The sequence below is a fragment of the Ailuropoda melanoleuca genome, chromosome 1 (assembly GCF_002007445.2).
Source record: "Ailuropoda melanoleuca isolate Jingjing chromosome 1, ASM200744v2, whole genome shotgun sequence".
Lineage (NCBI taxonomy): Eukaryota > Metazoa > Chordata > Mammalia > Carnivora > Ursidae > Ailuropoda > Ailuropoda melanoleuca.
In genome coordinates, this window is record NC_048218.1 from 128092331 (window position 1) to 128111607 (window position 19277).

General features: G+C 39.6%; 1 protein-coding gene across 2 annotated transcripts in view; it reads left to right on the forward strand.

Moving 5' to 3' along the window:
- RELN (reelin) overlaps window positions 1-19277 on the forward strand; it is a 489518-nt gene that overhangs the window by 252577 nt on the left and 217664 nt on the right. The gene's annotated exons all lie outside the window — the stretch shown is intronic.

The following is a 19277-nucleotide window of genomic DNA, read 5'->3' on the forward strand; positions in this document are numbered from 1 at the left end:
CTGCTTGTATTATTTAAAGCATGGATTTGAATCCTAGGTTAGAGTAACAGAATCAGGAAGTTGGAAGAGATAAGTAGATGGATAGATGACAGATAGTTAAAAATATCTCAAGTTTATAACTAAAAAAATACTTAGAAATCTTTTTTGAGTGGCAGTTTTAGAATCAAAAGAGAAATTTTAACATGTCATTGGAAATGAAACAAAATATTTATTTTATTTTAATTTTTTAAAAACATTTTGAAATTTAAATTCAATTAATTACCACATAATGTGTTATTGGTTTCAGAGGTACAGGTCTGTGATTCATCAGTCTTATATAATACCTAGTGCTCATTACAACACATACCCTCCCCAATGTCCTCCACCCAGTTACCCCATCCCCCACCTCCCTCCCGTCTGGCAACTCTCAGTTTGTTTCCTGTGGTTAAGAGTCTCTTATGGTTTGTCTCCCTCTCTGGTTTCATCAGAAACAAAATATTTAGTGAAGAATTATAACTTATTGCTTAGGATTTCACTGGGGAATTTGCTTACTGCATTTTGAGAATAAAAATCTTGGGAACTAAGAAGGATTAGGGTGGCCAGGAAACAATGTAGTGGCAAACCATTAGCTGTATGGCCTATGGGGGTAAATGGTCAATACAGTAGGATGGACACAACTTTTCAGAAATGGTTTTGTGTAACTCATTATGAGTGCTTGGGTAGCATCATTCTTTTTATATGGATGGTGTGGGGGCTAGACGAGGGCACACACAGATTCCAGAGATGTTGTAATCGTGTGATTTCATCCTGAGCTTTATAAGTACCACGATAACCAAATACCAAAAAAGCAAATGCAGAGTTAAGTAGCAGCCAGTGCATTTATACTCAGTTCAAAAATTATATTGCCTGTGTTATAAAAAAAAAAAAACACTGTGTGTAGACAATCCAACATTTATATTTCTTTGTGGATTGTGGAATTATCCAAATCTATACTAATGGTTCAATATGGTCAGTCAGATTTCGTGTCCTTCCTTGGAATTCCTTAAGGATGTTAAATGTTCATTGTTTAGTGTGATGATTCAGATGTAATATGGACAATTTTCTGGGGAATTCTGTCATTATTCATGGCTTTCATGGTGAATTATGTTCACAATTATGGACATATAGCCACAATTGAATAAGTTATTACCTTGATCCTTTTATATTTCTCTTGTAAATATTTTCCGTTCCATCACAAGTGTTATCCAAGTACCCTAGAGCTATGTGTACAGAGATGTCTTAAATTACTAAGCATATCAAATAAACTCTATCATGCCACTGTTTCACAGCAATCCTCTCCCAGCCCTTTCTAAATATCTATACATATACACACACAGACATGTGCACACACACATGTGTAAATATATGCATAAACATACAGGCTTTCTTAACCAAATGAACTTTAAAGTTAAGGCAACATGAAAACACAGCTCCACAACCTGAAATTTATCAAGTTATCAATACCTAAACCATCTTGAAAAGTGTCCTAAAATGTTTGTAGACGAACTTTTCATTTTTCCACTCCAATGAAAGATCTCATATCCATTTCTGTGCTGAAGCATTGATCTGCCACAATCCTCACTCGCTTCATTAGAGTCACCTAGTGGAATTTATGGTTGTAGCCTTAGAGACATTTACCCGTTTCCTTTAGATTTCCTCTGGGATAGGAAGAAAAATTTGAGATGATATCCTTGTAAACCGTTATCTTACAGATGCCTCCAAACTCTACTTTCTCAGACAGGATCCTGGGTCCAAGGGAAGGGCTGATAATGCTTCATATGGTTCATTCACTTCACAAGATTTGACTGAGTATTTTCTGTGTGCCCAGCCCTTTCCTGAGCTAACTATAGAAAGACACACCCCCCCCAAAAAAAACGAAAAACAGAGGGGTTCTACCATGCTTAGCGGTTTGATAGAAGGCTCTGGATACATCCAGAGCAGGAAACCTCTAGGGAACTGCCAGAATGCTATAAACAGAGATGGACATGTGTGCAGGTCCCCATGGTGGCAGGTCCTGCAGAGTAGAGCAGGTCAGGAAGGCTTCTTAGAGAGGAGAATCCCTGAAAGCCAATGACATGAGTCACTAGAAGGGACAAAGGTTTTCCAGGTGAGGAGACAGAGTGACACAAGCAAGATACAAGATGGGAACATGAGTGCCCTCCCAGAGCAGAAGGGCTGACCAGGGGGGTGACTATGGTCAATGTCAGATAAAATTGTGTCCATGTGAAGAGTTAATCTATATCGGCGGGGGTTTTAAACATCCTGAATAGTTAACAGAAGTCAGAAATGGCCTCTTTCTCTCTTGAGCAATACAAAAATATAATGAAATTAATTCTTAAGAAAGATCATTTGGACAGTTGTGTTCAGAGTGGACTTGTCTCTTCCTTGATGTAAATCTGCATTGACTTGCTCAATAAGATCTTGCCAAGTATTATGCTTCTTCAGTTTAGCTTAGCTCTTTCTTCAGATTAATACAATTTGGAGGCCAAATGGGGATTAAAGGTAAAGCATTTAAAAACATATGCCATGAAGAACAGTTTGGCTTGGGAGATAAATCTGTCTTGACCATCATGATATTCTCGGCGCCTAGCCCAGGGACTCAAAACAAGTAGCTCATAAATATTTCTGGCCTGAGTGACAAGTAAGTATTACAGACACATCTGTAATAGTATGTAACCAAGTGCTAAGTTGGTGCGATGCAGACGTTTCATGCCAAGAGAGGATTTGGGCATGGTGATCTGAAGACCTCAATCAATGGAAAAGTTGACCTAGAAGGAAACATAAAATCACCAATAAACTATGCTTTTAGTGAAGCCAGTGTACAGTAATATATATCCATGTATTTATCAGTTTGTTATTAATGAATGAGCTGGAATCTATTACTTGTTCATACTTTATAGAATTAGTTCCTTTTTTCTTTGGCTTTACTTATGAATATCTTAAAGATCTGGGGATTTCTGTGGGCATTTTTTTAAATAACTTTTTTGTTTGTTTGTTTTTAACCATCTCAAGACGGGATAGTCATTAAATCATAAATGTTTTACTTTTATGGATTAAAATATGAAAATGTCCTTATGTGCTAGACTCTCTGAGATAAATGAGAGCTTCTCACTTTTTATGAGTGTATTTTGAAAAATAAAAACTAGAAAATAAGGAAAGTCAGAGGTGCTATTAATGGTAAATTGGAAGATTGCTTTGTAAAAGAGATCTGGTATTATTTTTTCTTAAATAGGTACAGTGAATAAAATGCTACTTGTATGACGTATTATATTGCATTTAACATAAGCGAAGCAGCTTTTCCCTCAAGGCTAATTCATAAACATCTTAATTACTCAGAACTTGATCCAACAGAGAACGTCTCTCTCTACTCTTAGGACAGCTTAGGACAGCTAATTCAGAGGAAGGAGAAATTGAGCCCTCCATGTCTTGGTAGGAATTATTGCTCATTTCCTCTGTGAGCTTCCTGAGATATGTTTCTAAATTAGACTCTCATTTTTTTTCAGGAGTCACTCTCCTTGGTAAGTGAGTAAAACCTTGGGGAATTTGTTATGAAATAGTGAAAACCTCTTCTAAAAACATAATCTCTAAGTATGAGATGATCAAAATCTCTGATGACTTGAGCTCAAAAGAAATATTAATAAAATACAGAAGTTTGGAAAAATTTAATGGTGAAATTGGTTTAATACATATGAATTTAAGGTTAAATAACATGTTTATTAACATGTTTATTGGATATAGAAGATATTAAAATAAGATTCGTTTATGACTTGAGTTTTAAATCTTCAAAGGTCTATATTAACACAAAAAGTGAAACCTTTTATATAGAACACTTCTGTGTTACCTAAATTCGATAAGTAAAGGTTTGGAACTGATTATAATTCAGGTTATCCTGCTCCTTCATCCTGGAATTGACCTGTTCCTTTTCAGGGAACGTATAGTTTAAATAAACTTTATTATATATATTTCAAATCCATCTCACCCCAAATTCTTAAGTCCTGTTTTAAGCTATAAAAGGGAATATTCTTAAATATTGTAAAATTCTACTAAGCATAAGGTTCTGGCAAAGATTGTTGAGATTAATTGTAAGTGTTCTTGAATAATTAAAACTGATAACTAAATAATTATCATTATATGAATGAAAATACAATTTAAAAGATACTATGCCCTTTTCCTCTTGAAATATTTAATTCTTTGTCACTCTGCTTGATGAGGCTTAAAAAATAAATATCAACAATTCATTCATAAATATGTTCCACTAAAATTTATTGAGGGCTGTTCTAGTAGAAGGCATAAAAGCAGTAAATTATAGGATGAGGAGAAACCGGTCATTGGTATAGACTAAATGATCTCTCCTATGAAAACTCAGTTCATTGCCCTAGCCTGATATCTCTGATTCCCACTTCTCTATATTATCACACCTACTTCACTCTGCTTTGATGTATACACATTTATACACATTTCTGCACATCCACTTGCACCCTTTAAAGCTTAAATCTTTAAAGCCCTTGAGGGCTAAGTAGTGTACAAGTTTCCCTCTTGGTTTAGAGGGCAGAATTTTGCTCACAACTCGAACTAAGTAACTGGGGACTATATTGGATCTCATTCATAGGTTAGGAAAGAGACTTAGTGATGTTCCACACTGGTGCTCAAAACTATACCCACTCTGGTCTGCCGAGGCAAGGGAGCATGCTGAATGAAATCCATGGGCAATATGAGAACCTGATCCAAGCCAGCAACTTTCATGTTCCTATCAATCACGGCCTCTTGATCAAGACTTCTTCTCTCAGAGAGATCTTTAGGATGTATGCTGTATATAATGTGATGTGTGTGCATGCACTGTGGAGAAAGCCAAATCCAAGACACTGCTCAGCCTGCAAGGACTGTATTTATCAAATAGGTGAGGGTGGGGGAAGAGTCCACATGTGAGAAGAAGCCAAGGACGGGGTGCAGACTACAGAGGAGAGTGAGAGCAGAGTGTGTTGGAAAATCCAGACAGAGGGAGGTCCAGAGGCAGGACTTTATCATTTGGGACGGAGACTGATAAGAGCTGGAGTATTACTGCTCCAAAGCACCACCATGAAGGTTAGAGAGATGGAAGCTGGCGGGGGGACAAGGCAGAGGCCATCTAAGACCTGAAGATCAAGGTCAAAGCCAGAACTGCAGCAAGGGTGGTAATGCTGAGTTACCAGATTGCTGGGGTGGGGAGGGGCAGTACTTAACACCTGCTGCCTAAGGTGGGGATCAGTCCTCCCAGAAAATGAGCCAGACCTCACCACTAGGGCTAGGTTGTATGGCCTTGGCCCTGGGAAGAGGGCTGCTTGGCAGGAAACCTGGCAAAGCCTGACACATTTTGCATTTCTCTTCCTTATGTTTCTCCCAGCATAGGATCTGATGAAAGCTCTACGCTGTGGGCTTGGGAGGAAGCATGCAAAGGGGGTGGACATCCAAAGGTAGTTGGAAATAGCATGGTGTTCCACAAATTGGGAAAGAATTGGTTCCTTTCTTCCTTATGATAGGAGCGGCGGTAAAGAGGAAAAAATATAAATATTTTGGAAGTGAGGGAATGGGGATAGGACTGAAAGGGAGAAAGGTACAAAAGGGGAGGAGGACAGCTGTTCATTTTATATCCTGTGGTCATTGTCCATCTGCCATAAACTGAAAGAAGTCACCTAATGAGGTTTGGGGATTTCAGCCAAGAAAGTGACTAAGGGGCAAAATATTAAGTACAATAAATCACATACTGTCACATTTATTCAGAGAGAAAGGTTTGTAGATCCAGTAGCCTGTTTACTAATAAAGTCAGTCAAAACAGGAATTACTGCCAGTAGCCTCATTCTAATAACCAAATATAAAACGGAAGGTGAGGACAAGTTGCTTTTAAAACCCAGCTCTTTTTCTACATAGTAAGAGAGGTTTTTCGAGTTTAAAGGAAACCTGTTTTTAGTGTAAGTATAGAATATTTTTGAAGAATTTTACTGCTGTACTTTATTTGACCTCTCTTAATCCTTAATATCAGTCTTTAGTAGATTCTTAAAATGGAAATTTCCCTTCCATATACTGGTCCTTCTTACAGTACTGTCCTTGAAATATGCTTCTTCGGTTAAAAATATGCTAAATTCCCTGCCAAAGGCTATTTTTTGTGTGTGTGGGTGAGACAGAGGTATAAACATAAACTCCAGATTTCTATATTCAATTGATTACTTGATTTTTGAGACAAAGATTTTGGACATGTCGATTTCTCTAAACTGACCATTCTCATTAATAAAATAATGATTTATCTCAACTTCGGTCATCGTATTTTACCAAAATTGAATTCATTTGCTCTTGACAGATCTAAGAGTTATTTGAGGATTTCCTCTTGTGCGGAATGGACCTGTTCTTAATTAAAGTCGTATCTGTGGGCTCCTTTCAGTCACAATTCCCCTCCCTGTCATTTGAGATCCAGAAGCCCCAGGATGCTTCTCGGGGCTGCCACAAAGCATTATCCGATGCAGTAACCATTTTTTCCTTGCCTGCCTCTCACCCACAAATCAGACTGCTGCCCCTTTGGCTACAGCCCCTGAACTTCAGCAAGGCAGGAACTGCTGTCTCTGTGGAGACACAGGCCAGGCGAATCAAGCCCGCGCTTTCTGAGAGCCTGAAGGATGTGTAGACAGACATGGGACAGCAGCTAACGGCTGCCTCCATGGATCAGGGGAGACCACTGGCTCGGCCAAGAGCAGCACTTCCTGTGAGCCGTTCCATATGCGTGTTTTCCACCCGTGGTCTGAGAATTCGCAGAATAGTCCACATGGGGCCAAACTCTCACCTTTGCAGGTAGATTTTTTTCCCCCTTTTCCTTGAATTCAGCATTTCAGAGCGCTCTGTGGAGAGCCGATGCACAGGAAGCTAAGAAGCAGCAAAAACAATTTGTTTCAAAGAGTAGAAGGCAAGGAAGCTGGCTCACTACTAGAGGATAAACATGATTACATTTTTTACACAATTTACAAACTAATGGAACAAATGTACGTAGATATGCCACAGAAGAAAACATTATGCATAATACATAAATGCTAATAAAGTTGAGGTTTTTGTACTAGGAGAGGAATAAAACTAACATGAAAGCTAAGAAACATTAAACCAGTTATCCTGGAAATAAGAGCCTTTTAGGCTTTAAATTGGAAGTCATCATTTAAGCACTTTTCATCAGGTAGTACTGTTATACTTATTTTCAAGATGTTGCTCTATTTATAGTAGATTATTTTGATGCCATGGGCTAGTACCGTTAGGATTTTTCTGGCAGGCTCAGTAACAAAGGAAATAAAAATCTAAGTGTAATGTAATCATTGTTCGACGTTGTTGTTGTTCCTGGAGATTAACATGCACAACTGCCTCCAGTAAAATATTTGAACAGAAGTTTGTAAAACTATAGAAATATCGGTCACCTGCATAAATAATGATCTATGGTTCTGCTTATGGCAGAATTATTTTGAAGCAGATGAATTCCAAAGGAGCAAATAAGCCTTTCCTGTGTTTCTTGATGCTTTTGCGTACAGCGAGATTATTTTCTCAGTGAGTAGTCCTGTCCTCAAAAATCACTCTTAGCAAGAAGAGGGTGGGTAACTGCCACAACTGCCTATTTTATCAATATGTTCGCATGCTTCCTCCCATTTTTCACAATATAGAATGAGGCAAGTCCCTTTCTTGAATGCCCTCGCCTGTAGTAACGTGTCCTATCCCCTGGGAATGACGGTGTCTAGCTTTTTAAAAGCTCCTCTAAAACTTCCCCATTCATCTCTTCTCTCTTTCCATCACCTCAACCTCGAGTTAATGGTCCTGTCTTCCATTTATCTCCCTTGAAAAGATGAAAAGATGTGTTGCTCCTGTTAAGGTCTGCACCGGTCATAGCAGGGAGTTCTAAGTAACCAGATTGCATCCATTTCACAACTTTATGATCTTTCTCTATCAAATGCCGCAGTTTGCATGCGGCTCCCGAGCCCTGCATGTCTCTGAGGTCTGAGTTTTGAGTAATGGCAGCGGCAGCACTTGGGCGGCAGGAATCCTCAGCAGGGCTCTGTCCGAGTCCTCCTCAAGCGTTCAGTATTTATGGGCCCCTGCTCTGCTCTCTAGAGGCATGATTTCTGGCGGTGCTCTTCCTCATCCATAAATTTCATGAGATCCGTTCTCTCCTCCTTCTGTGGCTCTGTGCGACATTTTAAAAGACAGCTTGTTTTTCACACAAGCTTTGAGGAAAGAGGCAGCTTCCCGAGAGGACAGTAGCTCTTTCTATTGTTTCTGTTCTGATTTACTTTGAAAAGTCCTGGGCTTTGTGAAGGGCATAACCAAATAAAAATAAAACGACCCAGGCGTTGGGAGACTAAAAACGTATGATTGATCCTTCTGCCATAAGAGTAAAAGGAAACAGAGCTCCTGGAAATACAGGCTCACCATCCCTGATCTGTAATTCCATATTACAAAAAAACTTGGGGGCGGAAAATACCACAAGCCCATTAAAAAAAAAATGCGTGATGGCAAAGCCTAACGTGACCTGGATTCATCTGTCAGCAAATCCTGACTTGAAATAATTTAAAGTTATTTATAATCTTTATTTATACTACTTATGGGCTCTTCATACATTTCACTGCAGAAATACTAATGTGATTGCAGAGCGTTGCCCCAGACTTTGCTGGGGATGCTGCAGAACATGTGGTTATATGCACCACATCACCTTTGTGAAATCCATACATTAATTATATAAGTAATTTGGATCCTGAAATTTGTCATACCTCAAGGGTAATTATGGGCCTGCGTGGCTATTATTCTGAAGAAAGAGATAAATCTTAAATTCTTAATAGAAGAAATTACTAATACTTCTGTTTTTTTAAGTGGCCTTGATTTTATACCACATTAGCAATTTTTAAGTTCTTTGTTTTTATGGCACCACCACCCAAGAGAGATGGGGAGAAAGAGGAAAGTTCATTTGTGAGTTTGGGAAACTTCCTGGCCCTAGGAGCTGTTTGTAATCTCCATACACGTATGTTGTGCTTAACGGGCTAATGCACAATGAACAGGTTTCCCAAGTGCTCAACTAGGGACTTCATGCACTGACACGTAATTGCTACTTGCTCATGTGTTCGTGTGTTCCTGACATTATAAACTCTAACAGCACGTGCAGATTTTCTCAGCCAGCACTGCACAGAAGCACTCCAGTTAAGCAAGGCCCAGAAGTTACAGGTTCTCTGGGACTTTTGCTGAGCCCCTGAGGTTCATGAAGGTCAACGTAGGTTTCATTCAGGTTCATCTTAAACAGAGGCCAAAAGTGAGTGGCACGTGGCTAGTGTAAGAAAACAATTATTTTAAAGTCGATTCTTCAATCTTAATGCAGTGATAATGATCATTTCCTTTTAAGAATGTTTTCATTGAGCCAAACCTGCCTTAAGTAACAGAGAAGAAATGATAACTTCTCATTCTCTTTTTAAAAGTTGTCCTGCATTAAAATACATTTATTGTTTGAATGTGCTATGCTAAGCAAAGTAGAAAATGTACTATGTAATCTAGACTAATCTAGTGCTTTAGGACTTGTGATTTAAGACATTTATGAAATGTAGGAGGGAGGATGAAATATGTGCTCTTGAACAGGGATGGGTTCAGATTTTGAGTCCATATTTGAAGCTTATACAATTTGGGAAAAGGGCTAGGATCTCTTTAAAGAAAAACATGCAAAACCACACATTCAAAATTAGGTGCAAATGTATTTATTTAGAATGAGAAAAGAAATCACAGCAAATTTTTAGAAGCTAACAATACCCCAAAATCACAAATCCAGAAATACAACATAATATCTTTGTTAACTAACTGAAATGCACTGTAATACTTTTTTTCCTTGGAATTTTTGGCTGCATATTCTCAAATCACCTCTTCAAATGACAACTTTACAGTATTTTCTATAGAGGGAATAGAAAGATAATTCTAACTTGGTGGGTCAGAGGGGTTTTTTTTTCTGGTAATTATTAACATTTTACCTTCACACTTCTTATTGATGATGTCATTTAAATGTATAGGATCATCATCAAATTGAAAAATCTTTCTTATTTCTTTCAGGTATGAACCCTAAGATTTCAGGGCTTTTTAACTTTTCTTGCTGTTAGTAGGCTTAACTACTATTGAATTGTCATCACTCAGTAAACACTTTTTCACCATTGTCCTTGAGTCACAATGCAGTGCATCAGCACAGTGGACAGTAGGAGTGTTCCTGGAAGCTCTTTCGTTCTTTTTTTTTTTTTAAGATTTTATTTATTTATTTGAGAGAGAGAGCATGCAGAAGTTGGGGGGTGGGGAGAAGCAGACTGCCTGCTAAGCAGGGAGCCCAATGCAGGACTTGATCCCAGGACCCCAGGATCCTGACCTGAACCGAAGGCAGACATTTAACCGACTGAGCCACCCAGGTGCCCCTGGAAGTTCTTTCTATGCTGAGAATGACTACACTATGAAATAGAAGTGACCTCCATAACTACATAACCATATTGCACTAAACCAAAATAACCTGTTTTCAAACACAGCTTCCCCTTAGCTGAATCTCAAAAGCAGCCATGGCCACTCCAACACCGTCCAACATGAGGGGAATATGGTGAGGGAATAGTCAGAATGGAGATGGTGGTCTTAACCAGTAGCAAATACTGGGGCTCCTGGGTGCCTCAGTCAGTTTAGCGTCTGCCTTCGGCTCAGGTCGTGATCCCTGGGGTCCTGGGATTGAGCCTGGAGTCAGCGTCCCTGCTCAGCGGAGAGTCTGCTTCTCCCTCTCCTGCTTGTGCTCTCTGCTTGCTGTCTCTCAAATAAATAAATAAAATCTTTAAAAAAAAAGTAGCAAATATTATAAAACATGGTCATTTGAACACGTTTCTAGAGATTTTCCCAGAGCCTTGGGAGTTGCTCACAAAGGGAGGAGCCCTGAAGCTTGAGCTTCATCAGCTTCAAAGTAAATCCGCTTCTGTCTACACTGTTCCTGTCTACACCAACATGTTAGAATTGAGCATTACGTTTATATGTGTTCTATTGATGAATACGTGTTTACATTCTGATAAACTTACTGTCATTTCCATGCTTCTTTCATACCCTCCTGCAAGTTGCCTCAACTGCAAATGCCACCTTCTGTTTACTTAACATTCTTTTGTTCTGCTTATCTCAGAAGTCATATGTAAGGACCATGGAGATTTCTACATACTGCTGCAGCTAGGCTTCTGATTCCCAATAAATTATTAATCCAAATCTAATACTTTTCAATGTAGAATTTTAAACCATGAATTCTTTACATTTGTAATATATTTTTTAAAGATTTTATTTTTTTATTTGCAAGAGAGAGAGAGCACAGAGGGAGAGTGAGAAGGAGAAGCAGACTCCCCACTGAGTGGAGAGCCCGATGTGGGGCTCGATCCCAGGACCCTGAGATCATGACCTGAGCCGAAAGCAGACGCTTAACCGACTGAGCCACCCAGGCGCCCCTACATTTGTAATATTGTACAGCATGTTTCCATGTCTTTTAGGGTCATTTTTATTGGTAGATAACTTTTGCTGTTGGTATAAACAGGGAAGGGAAAAGAGCACTGGATCAGAAGTCAGGCCATATGGTCCTTCTCTGCCAGTTGACCTTGCCACATAACCTTGGGCAAGTGCTGAGGTCTGTCTGGACCTCTGGCAACTAGTTTGTAAAGTGAGAGTAAACATCTTCATGACTCTTAAGGACCTTCCCAGTGATCCTAAATCCTAGCACTTTGGTGACAAGAACGAACTATGAGTTAAATAGGAATACATTTTGGCTGAACATATGGTTGTGATGTCTGTTTTAGTTAAGGCAGCCCCCAAAGAAATATCAAAGTACTTACTATATCTTTATTCAACCAACTGTGGTTAACTTAAACTTGTAGCTTGTTCTGTCACCAGGAAAAAATATTAAATAGAGGGATATCAAGTCACCCAAACAGATCTCAGCATGAGAGAGCAAATGAGCTGCCCCCCTGGCTCTTCCTATAAGAGTGTCAGTCTCAGGGCCCCTGGGTGGCCCAGTCGGTTAAGCGTCCAATGCTTGATTTTGGCTCCAGTTATGATCTCAGGGTCATGAGACTGAGCCCCACGTCATCAGGCTTCCACGATCAGTGGGGAGTCTGCTTGAGATTCTTTCTTCCCTCTGCCCCTCCCCCCACTTGTACTATCTCTCTATTTCTCTCTCTCTCAAATAAATTTTTAAAAAAAGAGTGTCAGTCTCTGTGTTGGTGGACTGAGGTTATAAGGCAACCCTATCTCCTTAATCTGCTGAGAAGTGTACAAAAGAGATAATAATAAAACTACACTTAGTGTGATGAGCACTGAGTAATGTATGCACCTGTTGAGTCGTTATATTGTATGCCTAAAACTAGTGTAACACTGTATGTTAATTATACTTTAATAAAATTTTTAATAAATCACAATGGAAGAGAAAGCAAGGAAAAATTAAATATTTAAATAAGAATTTTTAAAAGAATTAATAATAATGGTATCATTGTATTTCAAAAAGACTTTCTTCCTAGAGTTTAACTGACTCCTAGATTTATTTCATTCACTTTTTATTTTCTTTTTTTTAAGATTTTATTTATTTATTTGAGAGAGAGAGAGCTGGGTGGGGAGAGGGGCAAGGAGGGGCAGAGGGAGAAAGAAAATCTTAAGCAGGCTCCATGCCCAGTGTGGAGCCCAATGTGGGACTCGATTTCATGACCCTGAGATCACTACCTGAGTTGAAATCAAAAGTCAGATGCTTCATTGACTGAGCCACCCAGGCGCCCTTTCATTCACTTTTTCAACAACTGTTCACTGAGGTCCTCATCCATGTGAAGCAGCTCTCAAGGCACTGGGGAGATGGGATTTTCAAGACAAAATCTTTGCCCAGGTAGAGCTGACATTCTGACGGGGGAGGCAACCATTGAAGGAATGAATATGTCAGCAAGTAATAAATGCAATGAAGGAAACACATCAGGGGTCAGCAAGCGAGGGGTAGCCTTTATTGGAGGTGGCTAGGAGAAGACTTTTAAGGATGTAACCATCGAGTAGAGGCCTGAATTGTGTAAGAGAGTTAGCTTGGTAGAAGGAACAGCCGATGTAAGAGCCACACAGAGTGCCATTGTGTCACCACAAAAGCTTTATGTAAATGAGAGCACTAAATGATATTTTATATTTTATGTGGGAAAGATTGCTCAAAGGGTGTGCGTTTTCTACTTTTTCCTGAATGACAGCCGAAGTCAAGAAAACTGGAACTTTATCACAAGAAAGTTAACTAGGTTTTTGAGTTCACATGTATCTCTGACATGAGAAATACTTTTGATAATTGGTTGACTCATTGATTAATTGGTTGATTGATAGATTAATCATCTTGGCCTGGCTCCATATAACAAAAGTGGAAAGTTACTTGTCTCTTTTTTTCTGAATTATACTAGAGGTAGTATACTATTTAAATATAACCAGGGGTAGAAGTTGATACCAATTTCTGTTGTAATTTTAAATTGAGGAAGATGATTCATGGATCAGACTAAGATTACAATAAAGTATTTCTTAGAATTACAGTGATGAACCTCTCTAACAGAGAAAGAAGCTTTGCTATTCTTTTTATTCCTTTACTTTTAAAAAGTAATAGATACTGTTTGACACTTGTAAATATTAATGGTTTCTTTGCCGTAAATGATTATTTCAGAAACAGATTTACAAGTTATTATGGAAATTGTTATTAGAATACAAATGTGGATTACCTGGTATCTTACATTTAATCCTGACTGCAATATTATATCAGGTGAATGCTTTTCACATCATTGAAATAGCCTAAATTGGGAAACGTTAGGATATTGCTTTTTTTGGAATGCAACTTTTAAAAGAAATCTCTTTGAAAGGCCTTTCTATAGATTTAAAAGCAAACAACAAAGAAGCTCTTTGGAAGAAGGTTAACCTTTTGTGTTTGTTCTGAAAACCTGGTCACAAGGTTATCACATTGGTCTGGGGGTGAGAGATGATCTAAGGAGGTAGTGGTGAAGGTAAAGGAAAGGTATTGATTTAATGAATATGCAGGAGAAGGGTCTAGAGATTTGGGTGGCTGGCTGTGGGGCAAGGGATCTTCAGGGCACCAGCAGAGAAAGTGATGCCCAAGTAAACATACTCATTCATTCGTTTGTTCTTTCCTTCCTTCCTCTCTCTCCTTCTTTCTTTCTTTTTATTTATTTATTTATTTATTTATTTGAGAGAAAGCACACACATGTGGGGGAGGAGCAGAGAGAGAGGGAAAGAGTGAACCTNATTTGTTCGTTCCTTCCTTCCTTCCTCTCTCTCCTTCTTTCTTTCTTTTTTTTTAAAATTTATTTATTTATTTGAGAGAAAGCACACACATGTGGGGGAGGAGCAGAGAGAGAGGGAAAGAGTGAACCTCAAGCCGACTCCGTGCTGAGCGTGGAGCCTGACACAGGGCTCGATCTCAGGGCCGACACAGGGCTCGATCTCACGACCCTGAGATCATGAGCTGAGCTGAAATCAAGAGCTGGAAGCTTAGGGGTGCCTGGTGGCTCAGTTGTTAAGCATCTGCCTTCTGCTCAGGTCATGATCCCGGGGTCCTGGGATCGAGCCCTGCATTGGGCTCCCTGGTCAGCGGGAAACCTGCTTCTCCCTCTCTCACTCCCCCTGCTGGTGTTCCTTCTCTTGCTGTGTCTCTCTCTGTCCGATAAATAAATAAAATCCTAAAAAAAAAAAAAAAAGAGTTCTGTGCTTAACCAACTGAGCCACCCATTTCTTGTGGATGCAGTTTCACTCATCTTCTGTTGTAAAACCTGAAAGCAGAGTTGGTGACTGGCAGGATATTTAGGCTAGTGGTGGTTCGGTCCTTTAGGTTTTCTTCTCTGTACCAAGAACAGGCCATTATGGCCTCAAGTTGTAAGCCTGAGTAGAAGTCGCAGTACAGAAAACCTCTGCTTTTGACGTAGTGAGTTTGAGATGTTCATTAGGGATGATAAATAGCAGTTCGGATCTGCAAGTGTGAACCTCATGGGAAGTATAATCCTGGGTATTACCTGTTGTAGATGTTATTTAAAGCCTTGAAAGTGCGAAAGATCATCAAAGGAGGCGGCGTAGGTCAGAGAAGAAAAAGGCCTAAACCAGTTTGAGGTCAAGAAGGAAACGGAAAATGAAGGAGACTGAGAATCAGCAGCCAGTGAAGGGGGAGGAAATCGAGATGGTGTTGGAAGCCAAGGGGAGAAAGGCAGAGATTGTGACAAATCCTGCTGAGAAGTCAAGTAACTTGAATTTGGAATCCGTTGATTTGGCAACATGGACCCCCCCCCCACCCACAGTGAATTTCGGGGTAGCGCTTGAGAGCAGGAGCCTGTGCGGAGGGTGGGGGTGTGGGGTGTGGGGAGAGAAGAGGATGTGAAGATGTGTCGACAATCACTGGATAATGCTTTGAGGAGCTTTGCTGTACAGGGGAACAAAAATAGAAGGAGAAGAAAGAGGGGTGACATCAAGAAAGTGGTTTGTTTTTAAGATGGGAGATGCTTTGTATGTTTCTGTGATATTTGTATGATGACAGGAATGATCCGGGAAACTCATGGGGAGAGATGGATGATTCAGGAAAAAGAAAGGGGAAATTGTAAGGAGCAAGAGGAGGTGGTATCTAGACCATATGAGGAAGTTCATATTGGTTAGAACAGAAACACTTCATCTGCTACAACAGAAAACACTGGCATGATGGATGGAGACTATGATACAGGCAGATTTGCGGACAAGATGAGGGCATCAATGTCTGTGTTTCTGTTTTGCTTAACTGTGTGTATTGCATTCTTAACCTAGTAAGAATGAACACAGACTTAAAATTGTACGTTAAAATTCTGAAAAATTAAAAAAATAATCCAGTATTTTTATATTAACTTGATAATACACCGCAAGTTATTAAAAGAGCACAAACTCAGGGGGACAAATTTGGTAGCACAAATTCAGGACATCATTAGTGAAGGGTTGTTTTGTTGCAAGGTAGTTTCAGGGCATTATGTAGAAATCTGCTGTAGCAGAGCAGTAAAGATGGCTTGTGTTTACATTGCAGTGCATGTATTTCTTAATCCATAGGACAAACTATAAGACAATAATAGACTAGAAATGTTTTTAGTTAAAATATCCATCATTGTACACTGTGGGTTCACTAAATAAGCAGTAATAATGTCAGTGACAGTTACTGTAAATAACTGTAGGTTTATCTTTATCATCTATCAATTTATTTGTCAGTTTAAAATCAAGAATTGACAACAAAGACCAACTGGAAACAATATTAATGAAGTGCCTTTAACACTACATACCCTGTCCTCCCTCACACCATAGGTATTTCAGTAACCTTTTATGGGTAGCTCTACATGAAAGCCAGATTTCTTAGACTGCTGGATTGGGATCCTCAATAAATCCTAAAATTTCACCGATTTTATTTATGAATACAAAACTTTAGGAACCCTCAATCACTTTTAGGTTACTTGTACCTTTGCCGTGGGCAGAAATGAAAATAGATGGCCTTTCCTCATTTGCCCATCACGAACCAAAGGAAGTGTTTGGATTTTTAGACCAGTTACGTCAGTGGCTATCAGAACATACTTGTATAACCGTGATCCTGAATTATCGTCCCTCCTTCAGCAGTTCTTTACATCCTTGCAAATTTGCTACTTTAGAGTGAAGAAGGATGACATTGGATCCTTGACTTCAGAGGGGAAAGAGGTACCTGTTGCAGGTGGCACCTGGTTATTACTGCCTCCTTACTTCGTAAAAGGTGCTTTAAGGTCTGTGACAGCCTGCACCACAGCAAAGGGGGGCAGGGATTGGGGAGCAGGCATTAGCCACCTGGGCACATGGACACTGATTAACTCTGTTCTCCTCTCATCCCCCACAGGCTCAAGTAACGATTGTCAGTCTGGGCAAGGAAAATCTTTCTCTGCTGACTGAAGTCTAGGTGTCAGGGGGGTTGCAATCCAGAAGGGTTTATGTGAAGAAAAGTTGTATCCAATATATGTGGAACACCTACCTTCTGAGTGGGAATGGGGAAGAGTTTACTCATGGGACTGGTACCATTTGGAGTGGGAGTTTGGTAGGGGTGGCCTCAGAGTGAGGCAGATAGCCCAAGCTGATGGGTTCTCTTGGGGGTGCTTCTTCCAGTTCCCGCCCTCCTTCTTCAGTTCTCTTGGCATGGGCAGTGGGTGCTTCTCCTCGGACCAGCCCTCATCCCCACACTCTGGTCCTGGCATCCAGGTGTCCATCCCTGTGTCGGAGTCCCTTTCCCTTTTTGACCATCTTTGCACGTGGAAACCCTTTACAATGACCCTGGGCTAGATGTGTTTGCGGGGTACACATGTGGTCTCTAGGAACTGTGCCTCTTGGTCCCACTGCAGGTGCAAATGCAGCTTTCTCCTGAAAGTACTGAGGTATTGTTGAAGGATTCTAAGCAGGAAGGGAACATGAGTCAGTTTACTTGTAGGAAGCGCACTGGCAACAATGTGTTCAGAGAGGGAGGCGTGAGGCTGGAGACAGAGAGGCTCACTAATCCCTCTTGCAGAGTCCTGGCCCGAGCTAATGAGGATCTATTGACAATGCTGCAGAGAAGATGTATTCGTAAAGATATTACTATTTTAGATATGCGAGAATTTCGTGACTAAGTGGCTGAGGAAAAGCGAGTCACCTGCCAGGTGCCTTCGTGTTTTATGGGTGCATAATAAACTGAATTTCTCAACACTGAGATGGTAGCGTAAGGAAATAGGAGAGAAGTCATATTTGTCACCAAGGTCATATTTGGATACATTTGTATTCTGATATTGATCAGCAGCCCTCTCCTAATTTGTAAGCAATTTGCAAGGAATTGCATTCTGTACGGAACTTTTTTGGTCATCGTTTGTTCTACCTGTTCCTTTTTCGGGGATTCACATTATACATTTGCTTTTAAGAGCTTATGGTGTATGCAACACAAAGGAGGCACATAAATACCATTGAAATGCTTTAGGCTGGTTCGAACTTTGTTTTAAAATAAACAAATTGTCTGCCAGTCCTTATTCTTGTTTGTACTGAGGTTTGTCCCCCATAATCATGGCCCCTTCCAGTCCCAGCCTCGCAGCTCAATATTTATTTTAAGCAGCTGCTTGTGAAAGGTAAAATTTAGCAATGATCAAAATGGCACAAGGTGGGTTTGTATGTGAGCTTAGGGTTGCTGGGGAGCTGTCCTTCGAATATCCTTTCTTTTATACTTTTTGCACCCACGTTTTGGCCGTGAGAATAAATCTGGGAAAGTTGCCTTTTGGCCTTTAGCACACTGCCAGCTTTGGCGATTGCAGACTAACGGGTGTTGTACTAAACACCACTGAAATACAATAAATGAGTCTATTAAAGCCTGGAACTCCTGAGAACTGCAAATGTAAAAACCGTCAACAGATGCCATTTGCTGAAACCAAGGCTCCTCTAGCAGATGGGTGAAAGTTAAACATAAATTGCACTATCTCTTTTTCTGTCGGTTCATTTGTTTTTAATATAGTAGGAAAAAATCCTGCTATTCAGTTACTTCTGGCATATGCTTCATGGCTGTTTTGGGTATTCTGAGGAGATCTTTGACATGACGGTCATGCCATGTTTTATTACATGAATTCATTGAATGCGTAGAAACAAATCGTTGTCCGAGTTTTAAAACTTTCCTTGGTCATATTTCCAATATGGAAAATCAGAGTGAGAAATAATCACCAAATGTTCACAATGGGACATAATGTCTTTCTTTTCAATCTTTCATGTTGGGCTATAGTTGAATAATATCAATCATATCTAATAGTTCTCATTCATTTAGTAGTTGAATTTTCTTTACAGTATTTAGTTACTCACATGCTCTCTAATCATTTAAATAACACACACACAGAAGAACAGTGCTTTTAGTCCTCGTTCAATTTAATGACTTATATACCATTTAATGCGATTGCTGTTAATACTAACTTTCAAGAACCATAATGGCATGATGAATCATTCTAGAACATTTAGATATTTCTTGGCATGGAACTAAGTGTTTATTTTATAACTTAGTTTAGTTTAGTTTAGTTGTGTATCTCTCAAGAAATCTAACGTTTTCTTGCCTTTTTTCTGATCCCTAAAGTTATTTATCCAATAGTATTTCTCAGAACCGGTAACCAAATCAGAATCAAAGAAATGTCAGCATAGTTGGAAGCATGGGGAAGCAGTTAAATAAATATACAAATGGTTACAAAACTGTCTCCCATTTA